This window comes from Electrophorus electricus, chromosome 1, assembly GCF_041902795.1.
Source record: "Electrophorus electricus isolate QZ-2024a chromosome 1, ASM4190279v1, whole genome shotgun sequence".
In the NCBI taxonomy this organism is placed as follows: Eukaryota; Metazoa; Chordata; class Actinopteri; order Gymnotiformes; family Gymnotidae; genus Electrophorus; species Electrophorus electricus.
The window spans coordinates 25,875,653-25,884,013 of NC_137497.1; positions in this window are offsets into that span (position 1 = coordinate 25,875,653).

Genomic DNA, 8,361 nt, shown 5'->3' on the forward strand with positions numbered 1-8,361 from the left:
TTATATCTGAAGGGCAAGGAGGAATCTTTCAACGATGCACTTCACTGACCTCTGATTTGGTCAATAAAATCATAAACACAGATCTCTCCCACAGATCTCTCCTACAGACCTCTTCCATGTGCCAGGTCTTCCACTGAAAATCCCAGCTCCAGCAGAGAATATTCATACCAAGCAAAATTACAACAAAAGCACCATGATCCCAAGTACACATAAATGAATAGGACAGTCTACTAGATATCTAACACCCAACAGCTTCCCTCATGTGTGGCAGAAAGTGACTGCATGGGAGAGGTCATATGGAAAATGTGTGAACCTCCTTGCCTCTTCACATAACTGTCTTTGTCGATTCATCTTTTACGATGTTGGGTTCTTCTTTAACACCGCATCCAACGTGGGACTTGAGATTGTGATATTTTAAGCATGGGTTCTAAAAAGCCCATAAAGACCCTATTTCCTCACAGCGCACCTCACAGTATAATGGTTTGGACTGTGGAGGTGACAGGATGCTCGAGCTATCATCCAGGTGTCTAGATGATAGGAAGCGAGGACAAGAAACGGTTGAGCTAAATGGGTAACGCTGGACTCCACAGGGCTCGTGCTGGAGCGCAGAACGCAGAAGTGAATGAAGCCTCCATTAGTGATGGTAGTGCTGTCTGCCGAGTCAGTGCATCTGGACGGGCTTCAGCCCGGCCAGTCATCTCCCCAGAAGAGTGTGCCACAGCCAACAAGACTGCACTCCATGCTGTTCCTGCACGACTGTTGCCGCATCCAGATGCTGCCATTGAATGAGTGAGGGTTGGAATCAAGCACAGACTACGCAGAGTATTAGTGTCACCAAATGCATAATTCATACTTCCAATCAGGGTACTGTTATATGCCCTATCTGGCCGTGACGTGGGTGCTACACGCTGTCGCTGAATGACAAGCCCTGAGCTAACGGTTTATGCTACCTCGGCTTTAAAAAAAAAAAAACTTGCATACTGTAATGGGAGATTTCTTTGAAGCTGTATTTTCTCCATTTCCTAAAACGCACAGTTTTATAACTACTATAATTTCTCCTTTGCATTTTTTTTTTACATTTTTACTATTTTATCATGTGCTGTAACAGGTCATTTCACCATGTAATAAACCTATGATATTGATGATTCAATATTAATTTAATAATCTAGAGCCACTGAGATTACCTAAATTTACTGTGACATACTAAGTACATGTTGTGTAATAAGACACTCCACAGAGGTACTGAATTAAAAGCCACTTAATGTTTCCAAACCAGACTCTCTGCAGACATTTGCCAAAAGAGCCTTTGTGTGCAATTAGGGGATGATTAACAATACCTCCTGGTCTGCTCTTGATTAAAGAGAGTAGCATGTTTGCTTTAATTAACCTGCATGTATGTGTGTGTGTGTGTGTGTGTATTTTTTTTCCTTTTGAGGCAAGTCTAGTCTTTGTGAGATGGAGAAATTAAAAATCTAGCTGATTGAAAGCTCACCTCTCTGTTGTGCTGTTTATACCATGAGAGATATATATATATAATTTACAAGATATAATATAGTACTCAGTGATTTCTCATTTCTTTTTCCTGTGGGGTTCACAAGAATGCATTCTTGAACATAAAACGCACTGAATCTTTTCATTTAAAAAATATGTAAACATCAAGAAAAAAAACCTGTTCGGTTGAAGGCTTTGGAATAGGTTTTTGTATTATGTTCTGAAAGTCTTTGTCATTTGCCCCTGTAAAGTTCTTCCAACACGGAGGATTAGTTTTTACAATCCATTTTCAATTTCTGAATACCCAAGAATATGACTGGGGAGCAGAAACCATATCTATCAAAGTGTGAGCCTCTGGAAACTCCCAACATTAGAATGACTTGGAGGATTCATGCTGAAGACCTCTGCAGGCTTAGAAGAGTTTATTAGTTGCAGCTAACCTCGCTAAAGTTTAAGTCTGCTGCTTGTGTCGTTCAACCCAAAATGAGGTTGATGTTCATTTTTTGACAGCCAATTTCACATCATCACCAAGACCTGAAGCAAAAGTACCTGATTGACAATAGTGTAAACTGCAACTGCAGTGACTAACCGGCGATATATATGGAATACTGCCAAGGTGATCTCCCAGAGAATAAAAATGCATTGCTGGAAGTTTAAAAGAAATGTAAGAAAAACTTTCCTAGTGGTGTTGTGTGGTGCAGCAGAAAAAGGTATGCTAGAAACCTCACCACTACAGAGAACGCCTGGGAATGGGAACCATCACTGCCCAGATGTGTCCTGTGGAGCCCTTCTTTTGAAAGAAGGAGCCCTGAAATAACAATCTTTTAAAACCACTATGGCAAGTAGTGTAGGAAGTACCGAGAAGTTTTCACATGACCCTCGTCTCAAACATTTCACTCATAAAGTGAAATCAATGAATGAAGAGCCCTACTGTAATCCCATCTGTAATCTGTAAACCTGCTGTAATCCTGTTTGTAATATGTAAACCTACTGTAAACCACCTGTGTATCTTGGCTCTCTTTCGTGCAATACCAACATAACAGTCCGAATCCATGCTTCCTAAATCCAGCCTGGGGTTTGACATAGACAAAGGATGCTTTGAAAAGTTTATCACGAATATTTTCCAAGCGTTTCAGCATGCTAGCACTGAACCAGGGTCAGCCACCAATTTATATTCATTAATATACAATGATTAAAACTGATCCTTGATCTGCCTTCCATGCAGGCATGCCATTTCTGGCTAAGCAGAACTGCCATCTTCTTCTAGGCTAATTAATAAACAGGCTAATTAAAGACACACATGGACAAATGGAATACATAGCATTCTTACATCAAGAGCTGGAAGCCCCAGAAGACAATCATAATTATTCTTAACCCATAAATCATTGATTCATCTATCAAACTCTTTTTGTTTCTGCTTTACAGTGTTCTGATTATTTATTTTATTTGCTTTCATTTGAGCTTTTATGTTTTCTTTTAAGATGAATATTTACCTTTTTTTATTACCTGCATTTGTAATTTGTCACTTGTGTACAACCGTAACAATGTTTTCACAAATAAGTAATTAATAAAAGATCCTTAACCACTTTCTTCCAGTGTTTATTCAGGTCTTGGAGTGATGAGAACAATAGCTGATGGCCTCTGTGTAGAATCTGTAGGAGGCTCCATGACTGTGTGATGTATCTTGTGACTCACCTCCTCATGCACTCCCACAGACTAGTTGATGCATGCTAGTATTGGTGACTGCGCTGGGTAGCAGGACCAGAAAATAAACATTTTTGACTGATTAGAGGCAGAGGAGATGCATGCAGAATACCTACTGATTACCTGGGAGTGCCTGATGTCTCCCGTCAAGGGTCCTTAAAGTGAAAGAGATCTTTGTCGTTAAGAGGACAAGACAGGTGTATCTAGCAAGCTGCTTCAGCAACTCCAGAATATTCCAGGTAAAATCTTCTCTGTGTGCAATTCTTTAACAAAAGATGCATGCGCGTCTTCGCGGCGTGGTGCTCAACATGCAATATCAGTGTCTCATTCTCACTTGCATCGGCGCAAGCTGCCTAATGGATGCAGCAAAACAATGAGAAGAAAGAAGCGAGGACAAAGATAAAGTAAAAACTAGCACCACATAAAGCTTTTAAATAAACATACAACTGGCACAGTATGGGTGAAATGGTGACCTGATCGTAGCTGTGTGCCAGCAATGGAACAGATTCTGATGGTGTATTAAATCATGACTGGCACCTCTAACATAGACAAAGGCAGTGGACATAAAGCCTGGTATTAAACACAGTAACAAACAAACAAAAATCCCCTGGCATAAACTTTTTTCTCATAATGAGAGGGGCTGCACTATACGCCCCTCATTTAGCAAATGTCATACTACACAAAATGCAATTCAAACTTTAGCGACTTGTATTGCCATGTTTAAACATTTTTTGACGTTTCTGAGTAAGATGGTGGTCACTGAACCCGTATCCGTGAGCATGTGATTGATTAGCACCCCGAAGACCAACACTGGTCCTAATTTAGCAAATTTACCTGGCAGATAATTAAAATGAGCAAGGGTGTGTAGGATGGCATATAAATAGAGATTCAGACACAGTCTCAATATTTATGGCTAGGCTGAAAACCTATCTGTACAGTCAGGCATTTTATTAACTACTTCTCATGTTATGCAAAGGTGTAGATCTGGGGTTCCATGGGCATTGAGAGTCATGGTAAACTGGGATGTTATGATGCTGTCACTTGAACTCTCTTTTGTCTCTCAAGTTTGTTGACTGAGGTTGGCAGAGTGCTGATGTTCCACGGTGCCCTCATGCCTGTGCTTCACTCTGGCTCTTTCCTTTTAGCTGTACTGCCATAGCTAGATCTGCTATAATGTCCAACTTTGCACATTATAGTTTCCTAATTTACACACCCCCATACCTGGCATGCCTAATCTACTCTCTCTTTCTGCTGAGGTACACCTACCCCTGATGTTGTGATGTTAATAAGCCTCAACCCGTCTCAGCTGTCCTCACTCCTCCCACAACCCCCTGATGCCCCCTGCTGTAGCCCACCACACCTCCCCCCAGACAACTACTTCTTCATTGTCCTTGATGGACGTTCTCTTGCGGGATGTGTCTTGGACACGTGCACACCATCGGGACAAGACTAAGATCTCTAGAAAGACATTAACTGCTTATTTTTTCATTTTTTATTTCTTTTTCTCTTAACATTATTATTATTGTGGTGACCGTTGTCATACAGAGGAGGATGGGCCCCCCCTTTGAGTCTCGGTTCCTCTCAAGGTTTCTTCCTCATGCTCTAGGGAGTTTTTCCTTGCCACTGTTGCCCCCTGGCTTGCTCACTGGGGGCTTGGACTTGAACATTTGTAAAGCTGCTTTGTGACAACATTTGTTGTAAAAAAGTGCTATATAAATAAAATTTGATTTGATTTGATTTGAAATATCAGGCTTTTCAGGCTCCTGAGCAGGATTTACCATTAGATAAAGCAAATAGAAAAGGGGATATATGAATAATTATCATCACTGAAACTTCTATTTTCTTATACCTGGCACTGGGCACCATACCAAAAAACAAAAATGACTGCGCTTCTACAGAACATCTTCATACACCTCAATCTAACCTTCGACCAGGATGTATAAATTGCCCCCTCCGACGCAAGAGAGCAGCTAGCTACACAGCATTTCCCCCAAAGTACCCCAGATTAATAAATCAAGTTAATGATAGCAGCAGGCGAGGTAGTAAGTGCGATTATGAATAAAGCAATAAAGCAACGTGAGAAAGCCACACCCCGGCAAAACATGGCCGATAAATAAAACATGCACGAAGTCGACCCCAACCTGCATCGAAGCAATGAAAAATCTTCATATGCTGCCCTGCTGCTAAATGCACATCCATCTCACTAATTCGAGTGATAGGAGAGAAATGGAAACAATGGCCCAGATTAAAAAGCAACTCAGCGACGGTAGCGAGTGATTGGGTTAAAAATGTTAACTTTTAGCTATCTTCATTTCTCCAAGCCATTGCTCCCTATCTGTGCGATTAAGTCAATAAAATATTGAGAGAATAAAAATATTAAGTCAATAAAAACAAATTTAAGTGCAGAATCACCACTGACATTTTGAACAATACTGCAGTAGGGGACTTTTCAGTGCTTTTCAATATTTTAGTCTAACTAAAACATAATCTGTAATCACAGAGCTGACCATTCTGATTTAATCCAAGACTGTCACTTATTTTGCATCCAGGAAGACGGTTCAATGAAAGTTTTCTCTCCGCGGTCTTCCCATTCACTCCCACGCCGCATGACTTTCAAACAGGACGCTCGCGGTTAACGGTGGCAGGCCGCAGCGACTCTGCCAGCACGTGGGAACTAAACGCCCTTTTTTTACCTGCCGCTCTTGCTTAACATATGGCGCTTCGCGGGGGAAAAAAAAAACCCAGATCTCCTTAGAACATGACAGGCAACATCAATCAGGCGAGAGCCCGCAAGGCAGCACTCACTCTGGGGAGGGAAGAGGCGTCGACGGTCCCATCCTCATCAGGAACGCTCGCTCGTTCTCTCTTTCTCGTGGAGAGACGGAGTACTGATGGACAGCTCGTGAAAGGGCCATGGCGTCGAAGTGCACTTTTACTCAGGAGAAAAACAGCAGGACACACACGCGCACGCCGCATGCTTGATTTAGTTTGTAGGATTATATTTCATGATGATAGTCTTAAGTCCTTGAAATTCACCGAAGATAATAATATTCAGAAATGGGAAAGTGATATGAATTTTGACCTTGGAGCAGACTTTTTTTTCTGTTGGAGTTTATATAATAAAATTTATGTGAAACGCCCAAGGACCATTGTGGTTATGAAACAGTTGTATTTGATATTTTCAAGGACAGAAAAGATAGACAATTAAAAATTATATTTCCACGATGCATGTAGGCATTGTAAAATGCCACTGAAAAAATCAAACACTGTCTTTAACCCATGTGTCTAACAAGGGTACACAAATACCTACATCTGTACAGATAAAACACAGGGGAAAAAACAGCCCTTTCTGCTAGATGAACAACTGTACCAGGTCAATGTTCTTGGCAAGGTAAGCCCTCACCCCTCACCCCTCCCCGCATTCTCAAGCCTCCACTTATCTCTGATGGTCTTCCAGCAGCAACACGTCCAGTGGAATTCCCTGTGCGCCATGGGAGCATGTCCCAGAGAATCAGCGACCCCCGCCATTAGCGTCGCTTTGGCTTTCGCCTCACGGGGAGAGAACATGTGAGCCTCCACCCCATGAAAAGGGACCATCAGTCCCCATTCATGACTGCGCCTGGTTGCGATTGTGTTTCTGAATGCAAATCTTGGGTCTTGTCTCCATCGATCGACGTGCGGGTAACCCGCAACGTTCCCAAATGGTGGGGCAGAATGAGAGGTGAGGTGCAGTGGCTCCTGGGGCGACAGGTTGTGACAGGGACATGCGGGCTTGGGTTTTGCCCACTGCTACACCAGTAAAATTTGTTTTGCCCAGCCACCACTGAGACAGACCTGTGCTTATGATACAGTGCGTTATATGTTTAGCTACAGGCTGTGAGCATATTCGCCTGTGTATGCTTCTGTTTGTAGGTCTGTCCTCACGACTCACTGTGCGGTGTCTTACTGATAAAGATCTTTTCTTTTTTTAGGTGATGGTAATGGTTTTTTTCGGTGCAGGGAGCTGCAGTCACAGGGTTATGGGCTATTGCTTGACTCCTTTGAATTAGTGGTGAGGGCTTTGCCTTCTCCAAAAAGTCTATTTTTTTTTCACTGCAGAATTACCTTCTTAACTGCAGGATGCCTGAGCATGTAGAGATGGGAACATATTTATTTTAATGTCTGGTTATATATTATGATGTTAAGAGGTAAAGGCGAAGGAATGAAACAAGTTAAGCTTTGACCTTGGAATGCAAAACACGCGACTTGTGTTTTCTTTTGAAGGCATTGGTGATTTCGCCGTGGCGGTGATGCAAAAGATAAGCGATATCTTTCCTGGAAGACCATCTGTGGAGTTGAAAGCTCAGAAGGACAGCAGCAGATGAAAACAGCGGGGCATGAGTAAACAGCAGTTTAAAAAGACCACGGAGAGCACTGCGTGCTATCGGCAGCAGAGAGCGAGGAAAAGAGAGAAGGAGAAATATTTGGAAAATAAATAAAAAAGCACCCTCTTCGTTGGGATAATGGTAGGGGAAATTATGATCTATTTGGAGCCTAGCAATGACTGTGAGTGCAAATGGTGCTGTCGGAAACCACAGTGGTTTAGACCACGTTAACACAAATTGGATAAATTGACATGCTGTGTTTTTCACATCCCTTAACCCTTTTTTCAGCCATGTTGCCATATATTAGCTACTTCTACTTTTTTTCTTCGTGATTAAGCTCGCAATTTGAATTGAAACGCATGCCAAATTTGTGTTTAGCATATATAAAACCTCTTCTTCTAGCCTTATATGCACTGTAAAAGTGTAACATTGTGGAATATATTTCTAATATCAGCTACTAATAATTATAGTCACTCTCCTGCCTGTGATGAATTAATGGCCACCACATTTTTTTTTTTTTTGGCCCTCATTTTCTGTTCCTTTTTGTAGACTTCTTTGAGTTGCTTTTCATTTCCAGTGACATTTCACAAGCTATCTCCCTCAAAGTCTCAGGATCAGTAATAACACATTGCCCTTATGAGCAAAAGACTATGTGACAATTAATAGAAAATGTCACCTGCCCTTGCTATGTGAGATGGGTGTGTTTATCTAGAGAAGTTCCATGGAGCCGCAGGGAGGAAGGGGGCGTTAAGTTCTCCAGGTTCCAGTAAATGCCACAGCGCTGCCCTGATTGAACTGACAG